This window comes from Oenanthe melanoleuca, chromosome 21 (assembly GCF_029582105.1).
Source record: "Oenanthe melanoleuca isolate GR-GAL-2019-014 chromosome 21, OMel1.0, whole genome shotgun sequence".
Lineage (NCBI taxonomy): Eukaryota > Metazoa > Chordata > Aves > Passeriformes > Muscicapidae > Oenanthe > Oenanthe melanoleuca.
Genome location: NC_079354.1, coordinates 7,488,731 through 7,502,050, shown reverse-complemented (window position 1 = coordinate 7,502,050; position 13,320 = coordinate 7,488,731). Strand labels below are relative to the sequence as shown.

At 48.8% G+C, this 13,320-nt stretch overlaps 1 protein-coding gene across 6 annotated transcripts in view; it reads left to right on the top strand.

Annotated features, from left to right (window-relative positions):
- Positions 1-653: 653 nt before the first annotated feature.
- Positions 654-13,320, top strand: part of CASZ1 (castor zinc finger 1) — a 205,309-nt gene continuing 192,642 nt past the window's right edge. For 5 of the 6 annotated variants that reach the window (XM_056508438.1, XM_056508437.1, XM_056508434.1 and 2 more), the window contains exon 1: positions 654-1,603. The gene's annotated coding sequence lies outside the window, so the exon portion shown is untranslated. Of the gene's footprint in view, positions 1,604-1,931; positions 2,017-13,320 lie in introns of those variants that run through there. The other variant, XM_056508436.1, reaches the window with a different exon arrangement.

Sequence of the window (13,320 nt, the reverse complement as noted above, 5' to 3'; positions counted from 1 at the left end):
AAGCTGGGGATCAAAAGAGAACACCAAATATTAGAAGACTCACAGTAAAAGCTCAAGACCTGGCAGTGGTCCCACAAACGCTCATGTATGTGAGTCACTTTTACTCACATGAGTAGTCACATCAAAATCAGAGGAATTAGCCTATTATTATTAATTATTATTATTTATGTGTGTAGCAATAGCACATAGGAGTTGTGGTTATGGAGCTGGGCCACATTGTGCAAAGCACTGAGAAACCCAGAGCAAAACCATGGTTTCTGCCCCAAAGAGCTGATGGTGTAAACACCGGACAAGAGGCAACAGGTGGAGACAGACACAGACAGGGAAGCGCATGTGAAGAGCAGGACGCTGCTGCAAGGGCTTCTGTGCTGATGGGGAGCTCCTGCTGCCAACGAGCAAAATGATCCGAGAGTGTGCAGGTCTGCCCAGCGCCAGCCTAGGGCCCAAACCCTGCGAGCCTGCAATGGAAGCAGGTCCATCCCCCAGGCAGCTGCACCTCCAAACCCCAGTGTTGAGCGCACAGTGCCAGCGAGCCCAGGCCCTCGGCTCCTGGAGAGGCAACCAGAGCATGAAGGAAAAGGTCTCTGTGGATGCCTCTATGGAATTGCCACCACAAAATGTGCACATCCAACTGTAATGGATACTCACTGTCTCAGTGAAATGAAAGGTGGAGCTGGGGAAAGTAGTTTGACACAGAAATGTGATGCCTGCCTGTTGGAAATTCAGGTGCATGAGAACTCTTGTCTCTGATCCCGCAAAGACATCTCCCAAAAACGGTCCAGTCTATAAGGCTGCTCATAGCTTGCACATTTGTTCCTTGGCATTTTCTCTAGGATCCAGACCAGTCCTGTGTGTAACTGCCAGCAAAGCCAGCACAGCAAAACTGAGAAACATTACAGTTGTAGATCTGAGACAACGGTTAGTTCTAAACTTGAGTGAAATCCAAAGAACATTTTCAAAAGAAAAAGTATTGAAGTTTAGAAGTTTGTAATTGCAATTAGACATCAAGCCTAGGAAAACCAGCAGGAGAATAAAGCGGTACACACAACCTAGTTAGTTATTCGTCATCTCCATGGAGTTTAGTCTAAGGGAACCACGGTGAACAGGGGTCAGCAGGCTGCAAAATAGAAAATTGTATATAATTTACAGTGGTTCTCTGGGAAGGTTGACGTATGGGGAAGAGGAACTGCTGGTGCAGGAACAGGGTAGAAGACAGGCAGCTGCCCGCACGGCTAGGAAACGGGGACACTTTCTCGCCTTTTTCCTTGCCAGGGGAGGGTGATCCGGTCCGGGTTTTGCAGGCGACTCTCCCTTGACTGCCTGCCCTGCCCGCCTGGAGACCGAGTCCGCTCCGTGCCCGCTCCCCCTTTCCCTACCCGGGCGGGCCGGGGCGGGTGGCCGCGGGCTCCAGGCCGGGTTTTGCGCGACGCCCGCCCTCCTGTTAGAAATAGGAAAATTCAATAATCAAAGCAAAGGGGAGCGCGAGGAGGAAAAATCCGGGATCAGGGCAAGTTTGATGGCGCATGCGCTCTGCTGCCTCCATCCCAAACACACACACATTTCCATTGACTTGGAAAGTCAACCAAAGCAGCCCCAAGTGCAGGTAAGCCCGTCCGCTCCCGCCCGGCCCCGGCCCCGCCGCCGGCAGCCCCGGGGCCGGGGCGCTGCGCGGGCGGGCGGCGCTGCCCGGCAGGTGGGCAGCGCTCGGCGCTCCGAGCGGTTCCCGCGGGGCAGCGCCCAGCTCCGCGGGCAGCGGCTGCGGGCACCGGCCGGCAGCGGGGACAGCGGCGGCCCCGCGGGAAGAGGGAGGTGCCGGGCCAGCGGGGGGCTGGCGGCTGCGGGGCAGTGCCGTGCCCGCTCAGCGGCGGAGCCGCGGCGGCGCCCGTCAATTGCCGAGACTTTGGCAGGAGCCCGGGCAGGGGACGGGAGAACACGTGCTCCCGCTCCGCGCCGAGGGCAGGTAACCGCAGCCCCGCCGCGCCGCAGCACCCGAGGCTCCCGGTGAGGCACCGAGAGGTGGGCAGTAAAGTTGGGCGAGCGGCCGCCGGAGCGCTCCGCGGGCAGGGCCGGGTGCGGCGGGGCGAGCCGTGCTGGGGAACTTTCTTCAAAGTGGCCGGGGCAGTGGCGCTTGCCCTCAGTGCCCGCAGCGGCAGGGCCGCGGCTCCCGGCAGGGTCGCGGTGGGCAGGGGCCGCGGCGGCCCGGAGCGCGGGTCGGGGCAGCCGCTGCCCGTCCCCCCGGGCGAAGCAGCAGGTTATTTTTACCCGGTGGTATTTGCAGAATGTGCAGCTGATTTGCCATCCGGAGCCAGGAAGTTTTCCCCTTCCGCCTCGTTCCCCTTTCCCCCTTTCCCCGCGCGCGGCGGGGCAGCGGGGGGCGGCGGGCGGGGGCACGGGCCGGGGCTCCCGGGGGAGCGGGTGCGGGCTCCGGGAATGGGGAACAGGTGTCCGAGCCGTCACTCAGAGACCGGGCCGGGGTGGGGGGGCGCGGACTGGCAGGGCGAGGAGCGGAGCCGCGCTGGGGCCCCGAGCGCCGCCGGCCGCGGAGCAGCGGTGGCGAGCAGCGGCCGAGGGCCGAGGGGCGGGCGAGGGGCGAGGGGCAGAGCCGAGCTCTCGGGGGCCCGCGGCGGCGAGCGAGCTGTCAAGAGCTCGGGCGGGATCGGGACCAGCGCTGCCGCTCTCGCCTCGGGGCCGGCGCCGGGAGCGCCCGGCTGTGCGGCCGGCAACTTGTGCGGCAAAGTTTGAGGGGTGGGCTGCGGCCGGAGGCTGCTCCGAATCACGGCACGTGTGATCGATCGGCTCGAGCCTTCCTGCTCTTTCGGGTCGGAAAGGTGAAACTTCTCAGGAGCTGCACGTCCACCTTGTGTGTGTCCCCTCCCGTCCGCGCTGCAGGGCACGGCGGGTCCTGGCAGCTCGCTCCCTGCAAGAGTAGCTGTCTCTCCCAAAAATTCATTGATGAATTTATTTCCTCTATTGATTTGCTGACTGTCAGCGTGGTATAATTTCTTGCGAAGGTTTCGGACTTCTCATTTCAGAAGTCCTGCCTGCTTCCCTCCTACCTTTTATCTGTGTGTCGCTGCCACCTTATTACCTATCCTAAAGGTGGCTTGGAAGAGTTTATGGGAGAATATTGTCGAACTTCAGTAATCAAGTTCCCAGATCTTATGCCTCCTGTTTAATTTATTAGACTAGTTATTTATTCTGTTGATGATAATCTGTTGCTGGTTTCTATGGAGATGTTAAACTGATCTCTTTCAGAAATCAAACTCCATATGCACTAAAACGTTTAAAGGAGCAGCGTCCCCTTTTGTTTTCAGACTTTGTACCTTTTTCAGCGCTTTTACTGGGCTCCTGTATATTTTATATATTAAAGCCTGAAGTTGAAGCTTTGTGCAAGACAGAACTTATTATGGCTAACAGAAAGTCAGGACTTTGATCCTTTTTTTTGCAGCATCATTTAAAACAGATCATTTTTCCCCCCTCATCACACAAGATAGCAGAACCCTTTCAAGATCAAAGCGTCCAGCTAAAAACTATTGTTTAAGAAAAAACAGAAAAAGAGACAGTAAAATTAGGGGGTTGCTTCCTTAATCTGTTTATTTTGTTCTAAAGCTTTTTTTTTTTTTTTTTTAGCTTTGTAAACACAACAACAACAGAAACTTGTGGCAACTATATTGTTATTTTTATACATTCCAAGTCTTTTAAAAGTTAAAATAAGTTCAAAATCAAACATGTCCAAAGATAAAGTGCTTGTTAGGGAGTTTTTATTACTTGGTTTCTAAATGTGGAAGGTCAGAATCCAGAAAGCTACTGCATTAGAGAAGGTTTTAATAGTCTTTGTCTCATCTTAATGAGAGAGCAATCTAAAAAACATTTTCCCTGCAACGTTTATAAATTATTTCAAAGAAGTCTTTCTGCATTTAACTCAGTTTTCATTATTTCTTAACTTACCCATTGCATTATTACATGTGATTCGGTGTGATATCACTTTAGAACTAAAGTAATTGAGGTGAGAGAATTTTTTTTATGCTTAAAATTTGTGAAGTCCTGGTAAGCCGGTGTGTTGATTAGGTTGATGCACAGTGCACACCAGTTGTGGGTTTTTGCTCATCTCTTAAGAGAAAAGTTCAAAGATTTGCAAAAAAAAAAAAAAAAATACCAATACAATGCATGTTCAACACAGTAAAAGAACCCGTCATTGTACTTTCTTTTAGTATAGCTTCAAAATGTTTCCACTCCCTAAATCAGAGATATTTTTCCTCTTGGTATTTTTCTAAACTGATCCTAAAAATGAAATAATAATCCTAGAGGAAATAGTGTATGTAACCTTTATAACTCATATATTTTTGTGTATATACATTTATATTTCACATATACATATATATATATATATGCATCCATACACATATATGGAAAATAACATGTGGTTTATGACCTGTCCACACTAGACTTAAATATTTTTTCCTTATAAATTTTTTCCTTTTTTTTTTCTGTGTGTGTGTTTGTGTGTATGATTTGATGCGTGGAAGATAATTTAAAAATTTTTGTAACTATTCTGTTTATTTGTTTGATTTGAATTGCAAACAGAATTGACTCTGACAAGTAAAAAGAGCAGGGGGGAAAAAAGGAAACACTATGGCTTTAAACTCAGGAGTTTGCATATTCTCCTTGTATCTTTCCCCTTTGCTAATTATTGTGTTGTTTTCAGAGCAAATATGTCATATCCATGGCGACCAGGCAGGTTTATTGTCTTTCAGAAGCAATAGCTCACATAAGTAATTAATGACTTCTTTTTTTTTTCCTCTGGCTTAGGTTAAACAGATCATTCAAGGAAAGTCATATCTCTCTCTCCTTCTCTCTCTTTTTTTTTAGCCCAGTGACATAAGAACATGAGTTAGAACAAGAAAATACTTTAACCAAGAAGTCAACAGCTTATTTTTCCTCATTTCTTTTTAAAAGATCTAAGTGTCAGCTTTCCACACACATGACATTGTCATTCTTGCAGTTTCAGAGTGAAGCCTTTGTACAGGGAAAAGCTACTGAAAGCTGGAGTTAAGTTGGTGTTGTACAGCTGAGCAAAGTGTCTCTGGGTACATGTGGCGGGATGTTTTTCTTGCTCAGGGGTTTTGCTGTGTACTGGGAAAAAAATGTTTCCCTCATTTTTCCCCCCTCCCTCCAATTCTATCTGTATTAAAATCAGTGTTAAAATAAAGGTGTGTTTTTGTATCTTGCAGATTGTAATTCAAACAGTTTCCAGGAAAGAATTAGTAATTCATTTTTATATACAGCATATATACACACATGCTTGAGCTCCACCCAAAACAATCAAGCTAGCTGGAAAAAAAAACCTTATTTCCTTTTTCTTTTCAAGCCCAAGCAAAATTGAACAGTAACTTTCAAAAGCTTATTAAAAATAGCCCCCCATTTTTGCAAGGAGTTAGCAGGTATGAATCTTGCTCTTTCCCTTTCCAACTCTTTCTTCCTATTAAAGCTGAATTTGCTATCTGTCCAAGCCAGGGGCTGGTTATCCACTATGATTTACTGAGGTGATGGGTGCCCCCTCCCACACTCCCCCCAGTACCTTCACCCCCGTTTTGTTTTTGCTAATTTCATTTTCAGAAGGATTTATACACAGTCCAGCTATATAAATTCCTTGGGAGATAAAAGTGCCACACACTTCCATAAACAAAGGCTTTTACTTGCATCCTGTCTTCCTTTTTTTCTTAAAGTAAAAAGGAAAAAAACCCTAAAAACAAAACACCAAGCCATCTGATTGAAGCAGGTATCATAAATGCATGCTGGTAATGATTCTGTATCCCACAATGCTGCTACTTTAACTTTTAAAATATGTTTCCTTTCTGGTTTGTAACATTAATCAAAGAGCCGCTTCCTTCCAAATTTCCACAGACTGGGTCTAATTAGAACCACTCGAATCATATTTTGTAAATTCCATGTGGATGTTAACTTTAGGTTTCAAGATTGCAAGTGCTTCAGGTTTAGTCTGGCTAGGCGCTCTTATGGTTATTTTTATTAATGTTTCTGTCTCCCAAACCAATTCAGGGTTTCTCTCCGTTTACCCCGAATAGATTTGTGGGTTCACACACAGGGGTGTGTCAGAAATAGAAGTAGGAAAATGAAAAGCCGAGAAGGAAAGAGATTTTGTAGTGTAGTTCCAAAGAGCAACAGAGAACCTCCTAAGTAACGTGAAGCTGAGGATTCAACAGACTTGATAATTGAGCCCTTAACCTTCTGATGTCTGTATCAGAAAAACAGTGTCTAGCAGAGGGAGACAAAGAATGAAAGCAAACACTTGGTAGGAGGAAGCTGAGGAGATGACTGAAATATTGAGGTATGGTTTGGGATATGTATGGATCAGTATTGCGATGTTTCCTTAGACTCAGTTTTTCCCTCTGGTTTAAAGGTGGCTTCGGGAGGACCTGATGTTTGCAGTGCAGCTGAGAGTCTGGCGTTTCTGTGGCGTGTGCAGATGGAACTTTGAGAGACTGCTCTTGGAATTTGTGTTTATGTTTCCCTCTTTCCTTTTGTTTTTGAAGGACTGACTAGTGATTTTTTTTTTTTTTTAATCTTTATGGGAAGTTAGAAAGCTGGAAGTTGGGAGTTTTCAGGTTGTGATTATTGGGCTGTGCTGAAGGGATCTGAATTGAACCACTCTGAGCATCTAACAGGGTGACTGTTTCCATGCTCTGGTGTAGCATTTCTGTCCCGTACATTTGTTGTACCTAAGTAGGGTATCTAAGAATCAGGGGGGCAGTTGGCTTGCACGGAGATCTCAAAGTTAACTTGCTTTTGGTATATAAGACTGCAGCTTCAAAGAAAAGCAAGGGCGCATCATAAATTTTGCTAAAATTAATCAACCGTTTAAGAGCTCCACGTTAACGAGGTTTTCCAGGCAAGCAGCTTTCTTCTCTTCTTCTTCTTCCTCTTCTTCTTCTTCTTTTTCATTCAGAGTCTGAGAGGTTTGGGGTAGAGGCGGGGGGGGGGGGGCGGGGAACGACACGAGTAAGAAGAGGAAAGGAATGGAATTTGAGGAGAAATAATAATAATAAAAAAAAAAAGGCTGGATTTGTAGAATATAAATCCTCATGTGTCCTTGATCCATATTGTCCGGTTTTTTTTTGGTTTTGGTTTTGGTTTTTTTTTTTTTTTTTTTTTTTTCTTGGTCGGATTTGTCCTGTGTGCCTTTGACGGAAAAGGCACGTAGAGAGAGAGAGAGAGAGAGCGCGACAGAGGGGGAGAGAGAGAGACGTGTCACTGCTTTGGAGCTCATTATCATTCTTAATAAGTCTTAAGGAATAAAGAGGAGCATTGAGTGTAAATGCTGGGTAATCCTAACACTCCTCAAGGTGAGAGGAGTCTCGAGGACACAGAGAAAGAGAGTTGGAGGAGGGGGCTGCTGCGGGCGCGGGAGAGGGGGTGCGGATGGGGATGTTTTCTCGGGGAGCAGACACAGGTTTGCGGGTCTCTGCCGCTGGCACGCCTGGGGTTCGTCCCGCAGGCTCGTGCCGGGCCGAGCTGTGTCCAAGTTCGCATCCCGGAGATGTCCCAGGCTCGTATCCGAGCAGCCCGGTCGGAGCCGCGGTGCTGGCCTGCAGCGGTGGCGTTCTGCGGGATCGGTGCGAGGGGAGAGCGATCGGCTCTGCGCCCGCCCGGCCCCAGCAGCGGCCCAGGACGGTGCCGAGCCGAGCCGTGCTGAGCCGAGCTGTGCTGAGCCGAGCCGTGCCATACTGAGCCAATACGTGCTGAGCCGTGCCATTCTGTGCTTTGCCGAACCGTTCCGAGCCGTTCCGAGCCGTGCCGAGCCGTGCCGTGCCTCCCGCTTCCTGGGCTCGGGGTCCGTGTCCTTCGCTCCTTTCCCCGTGGCTCTGCTCGGGTGTCTCCGTTCTCCTCGCGGGTTTCCCGCATCTCTCCGTGCGCGTCTCGGACACTAGGTGGCTTAGAGCACAGGCTCGGCTCGGCTGCCAGCGCTCATTCACTCTTTCTGGTGGGCTCCCTTAGTCAAACTTCAGGCTGACAGCAAGGCATGGAGATGTCTTTGAACCCGCTGTGGATTCAGATGTGGCACGGCCTCCTTGGCCATGTGTGTGCGGTCACGTTCGGGATACGAGCCCTTGGTGAAGGAAGAAAGAGGGCACTGATGAAATGAATTCACAGGCTGGGCTTCTTGCCTTGATGATAAGGAGTCAGGAACCTGCTAGTGTTGCTGAGTCCTTGCCTCTCCAGGCAGATTTCACCATACCCATTCTAAAGGGTGTGTGTGTGTGTGTGTGTGTTTTCCTTTTGGAAAAAAACAATTCAGGGTTGGCATCGCCCTTGTTACTGTGCTGATGTGTAATGGAAGATGCTGAGCTTTCAGTGATGCCCACTGGCCCTCCTTTCTGGTCTCTTAACTCTAGTTGCAGGCAGAAGGAATTGCTGTAATTGGGAATTTGCCTAATGCATCCAAAGCCTAAAGAACAGGAGTGAAATAGCAGTTGAATATTTTTTTCCCCCTCCTGCAGTCTGTCTTGTCTTGCTGGTTCAGCCCTTAGCTTCTGGCTGAAGTAGGAACTTTATCTTTTAAAACATTATTCCAAATACCTTGGAGCAGGTGGGAAGGAGGTGTGGATGCTGAGTTTTGATCAGTTGGCAGAAGGCAAAAGCAGTGAGGTGGAAGTATTTCTAAATGCTGATTTTTCTGGGTCCAGGTGCGTGGCATCAAGTTAAAGTATTACATTGATAATATTATTAGGTATTAAGTTATTGTAATATTATTAAGTGTTAGGGTATTAGCAATGGAACTGTGGAGCTTGCCTGTACTTGACAGAGAACTGCTAAGGAACTGTATTAGGCCTGAATTCATCCTGGTTTCTCTGGTAGTGTCCTTCCAGCGTGCCTCAGCCCTGATCTGAAGAGATCAGGAGGAAACTGGGATGCAGTTTTTGTGCATCATCTGTCTTTTGTGCTCTTTCCTGAGTCAGCTGGTGAATTGTAACAAGGAGGTTCCACCTCTGCGCAGAGGGATCTGCCCACAGCCCCTCTCGCTCCCCCTGTGCAGTGGCTGCTGCTGGCTGTTAGCTCATCCCTTCCAGGTGATGGAGCCTTTCCGGAGCAGGAGACACATGAGTCTGTGCTCACAGGGTCAGCTCTGGAGCTGCCCAGCTGCCAGCTCTGCACCATCCTGCTTGTGGCAAGAACTGCTGCAGGAAAAGGCAGAGCAGAACTGGGGCCTTTGGGGGGCCTTTGGCTCCTTGCCCACCGTGGCATTTTGGGGTAGTTTTCTCTGCAGAGGGTGTCCTGTTTTTGTTCTGCCACCAGTGATGCTGTTTCGAAACAACATTGGAAACAAGTCCCAGATTCTAAGCCATAGGGCTTATAATTTCAATGACAATACAACAGGTCACCTCAGAGCTGGTCTCTGAGGCTGCTCCTGATCCTTCTGAGTGTGAAGTCAGCTGGCAAGGTTGGTCTCAGTGCTGGGAGGGCAGCACAGTGTCACACACCATCATCCATCAGACTTGGGATGGAAGGAGGTAGACGAACTCTAGAGGTTTTTCAGGGAGTTTTCTGTTTTGGATGCTATCCTTTGAAAGAATGGTGGGAACTGGAAAACTTAAGAGAGAGAATCCCTTGATGGTCTATTTGGAGCTATGAAAAGCTGTCTTGTTTCAGATGTCTATGAAAATGTGTTGTGTAGTGACACTTGGCGGGGGGCTGAGGAACAAGAGTGTGACCCAAGCATAAATTTGTCTGCTGGGCTTGGAGAAAAGTTGACTGGAAAGTGTGTCCTAAAAGTACAGTGTAGCCTGGTTCTGATCCCTGCTTCTATTTGAAGGGAGGGGTGGCAGTTGACTTTAACTTAGGAGCCAGTTCTTTTCTTTCCTGGTTTTGCTTCTGCTTCCAATACAAAGGTACTGGGACATTTTATTCCTAAGCAATATGAACTGCCAGCCCTACACCTTTCCCAGTCTGGATAGGCAGATCTTTCTGAGTAGGAAGATGTGAATGTACCTGGCAAAAATGCAAACTGAGCTACGTGGTCACAGCCTTGGCCTGGTTTGATCCCTCCTGCCCCACTCAGCCCATCCCCATGGCAGGAGCAGTGGGGGCTGCTCAGAACCGTGCTTGCCTTGGTGCTGTATGGTGAGGCTGGCAGAGCAAGCAGCTCCAGCCTGGCTGCCTCCCCTTGGGAGCTGTCTGCTGAACATCCTCTCCAGAGGCTGCCGGTGATGAGCCACTCCCTCCACCAGTGCCTCGGGCTGGTCCAGCTTTACACCAGGGAAGCAGTGTCCTTTCACACTAGTGAGCCAGCAGAATCTCTCCCAAGGGTTATTGTAACCTCTCAGCAGCGATTTGCAAACAGGCATTCAGAGTTAAATCTTGCTGCCGAGCTCAGGGCCAGTAGGGCAGATAAGAAATGCGGCAGGTTTATGAAAGGTAAGGTGTATGAAATGCAGCCTGCATCTCCCATTTCACTGCACTATGCCAAAACACACAGTTTCTTATTTCAGTCACTGTGATCTTTCAAGGAGGTTAATTTCCATGACGAACTCTGGGCCACGTGCTTGGAGGATTTATCTAATTAGACTGACACTTTTCTTTTTTAAAAAAGAAAATTAAGCTGCACCTTGGAGGACTTAAGTATTTTAAACTGTGGGAACAGCAGTAGGTAGTGTGATCCCTGCTCACAGAGCAGGGAGAAGAGGACATTTCCCCTTTTCCAGTCTCCTGTTTAAGACTTCACCAAATTTTCTTACCTGGTGGCCGGGTGCTAAAAGAGTATTTTATCCTGCCTGACTCCCTAAAGCCTCAGCTGGCTCTTTAACTGATGTAAATCATTGGTGTTCTGGGCTGTTCCGTATTCAGGATGGAGCAGAGGGTAAAGGAGAGACCTACTTATGTTCCTTAGGCATGTCCTAGAAAAGCTGCATCCTTCCAGGACAGTGAAGGGTGTTCCTGCAGCCCTGTAACCCCTGAGGTGGGAATGCATCCCTCTCACCACGTTCTCCCCAGTTCTCTCACCTCGTGCTCCCCAGTGTGTGAGCTGTGGAGCTGCTGGGGCTGTCCTTGTCTGTGTCACAAAGAACAGTGAGTTCCAGGAGAGCCCTGCAGCCCTTCATCCAGCCTTGCTGCAGTAGATCATGCTTGGACTTCCTGCTAAAAATGCCTTTCAGACAAGAACTGGGGCTGGGACCACGCTGTAATGAAAACAGGGGATCTCAGGTTGAGGCAGGTGCCTGCAGGCAAGTCCCGTGCTTCCCTGGGGCTGGGTGTCTTTCACACTCGCGGGCACAGCACATGGTGCTGGTTTTGTCCTCTCAGAGGGCTCCCGGGGTACTGCTCACACTCTCTGCCTGCCACTTTCCCATTGTTTGGCAGTTCCTTGTGTTGTGTGTGTGAATCGAGGTTCAGATCAGGTCTGGTACTGCCCCAACTGTTTATCCATGTAGAGGAGATGGAAGGAACATCTCAGGGCACCATATTTGCTGCACTAAACTCAGACAACCCAGAGCACATTTTCTTGCAGCCCAGATTGGAACAGAGTAGCGCCTGTGGGGAGGGAAGTGTCCATGCATAAGGGCAGCCTAAGAGCAGCCTTGCGAGCTCTGGTGATAATACACTGAATGCTGTGGAGCTGCTCATGGTGCAAGACTGCACAGAGTGAGAAAAGTATAGCAGCCTCATCCAAGGAGATGGTCACTGGGCATGCCGCAGTCCCCAACTGATGCACTGAGGAGTCTGTAGTGGATAGAACCTGAGATTTAATTTTAATTTGTGTTTGGTGAGTAAAGGAACAAAAATAGTTATTTCCTTTCCTAGCCCCCACCTAAGCAAAAGAAAAAGAGAAAGAAAAATAGTAAAACCTCTCAGGCACTCAGAGGGCTAACCAATAGGAGCTCTGTTGGCTGGGGAGCAATCATTCTAGCTTGGTCAGCCATCCCTAACAAGTTACGGGTTGTATCAACTCCCAGCTTACAGCTGTAAATTTACTCAATTTTGAATACAGCCGCAAGCTGGCTCAGCAGGATCTGAAATTGTCTGCCCCAGTAGTCCTGCTATGCTTGAAATTCACATTTGGGGGCCCCAGCTTTAGACACATGTTAGTGTGGAGGGCCAGATCGTGGGCTGCATCCCACATAACTCTAGATTGAAAGCAATGTCCCCAGTATAAACCATGGTGTTAATTTATCCTTGCCTGCCTTTTAGCTTCCTCGCCTTGGGTGAATGCCTTTTGATCTCCATAGCTGCAGGTCCACTGCCCCTGTGCCTTTTCTGTTCCTCACCTTGAACAGGGAGCTTGGTCCAGGACAGATTCCCCTGCAGAAAGTTTGCAAAACTCCACCTGAACAGCAGTATCATCTCTGCTGGATCCTGGAGTAGGAGGGCAGGATTTGGTCCATACAGTTCTGGGCCCTTCCTGCAGTGTCTGCTCAGCCCTTGCTGAGGTGGAGTCAGTAGGTATTTGCTCGAGTGACTGCGAGCAAAAGGAGAGCTCTGACTCCAGGGTTTGTTGCTGCAGAAGTGAGTGATCTTTCTGAGCACCTGTAGTGTTGCAACATTGGACACTCCTAGACAGCTGAACTTACACTCGTGGCACTGAATCCGGCCATAAACAGCAGCATGTTACTTACATTGAAAGAGAATTATCCCAGTCACACAATTAACTTTGGCCACCTCTGACATGTTCAGAAATGGGACAGTTTACGGGAGTTTAGAGAAAGAGGGACAAATGCACCTGAGCCCACCTGTTCTCTTACTGCTGACTACATTTCCTCATTTTTCTAATGGGGAAGCATTTTGTCTTGGAATGAGACATCAAGTATTGTCATGTTACTCTCACTGGCACCTTGGTCTTCAGCAAAAGTGAGGTGATGTTTTCTGTTACCTGGAATGGGCTTGCAGGGTAGAGGTGGCTGAGGGATGACCAACCCCAGAGTCCTCAATATGCACCTGGCAGCCTCTGCTCTGGGGTCTGCCTGGCTCTCTGAACCAGCTCACATCCATCTGCACTGGAGCAGAATGGTGACAGCAGAGGTTACGGGGATAGTGTCGTTCCAAACACAGCAAGTGTTTGCTCCTGAATTCAGCTCCCTACAAATAAATTAAAAGGAGTGGTTGCAAATAAAAGATCCAGGAGAGGTTTCCTCCCCTGCGGAGCTGTGCTGGCTCTGACTCTGGCTCCCAAAGGGTTAAGGTGACTCATGCCGCTCTCACCAGATATGCTGGCAGGGACGATTCATCCCAGCCACTAATTGGTGGTGTTTGCTCTGCACTTTCTCGCTCTGGTTTTGATGAAAACATTTAACCAGGAGCTCAGTGTGCAGA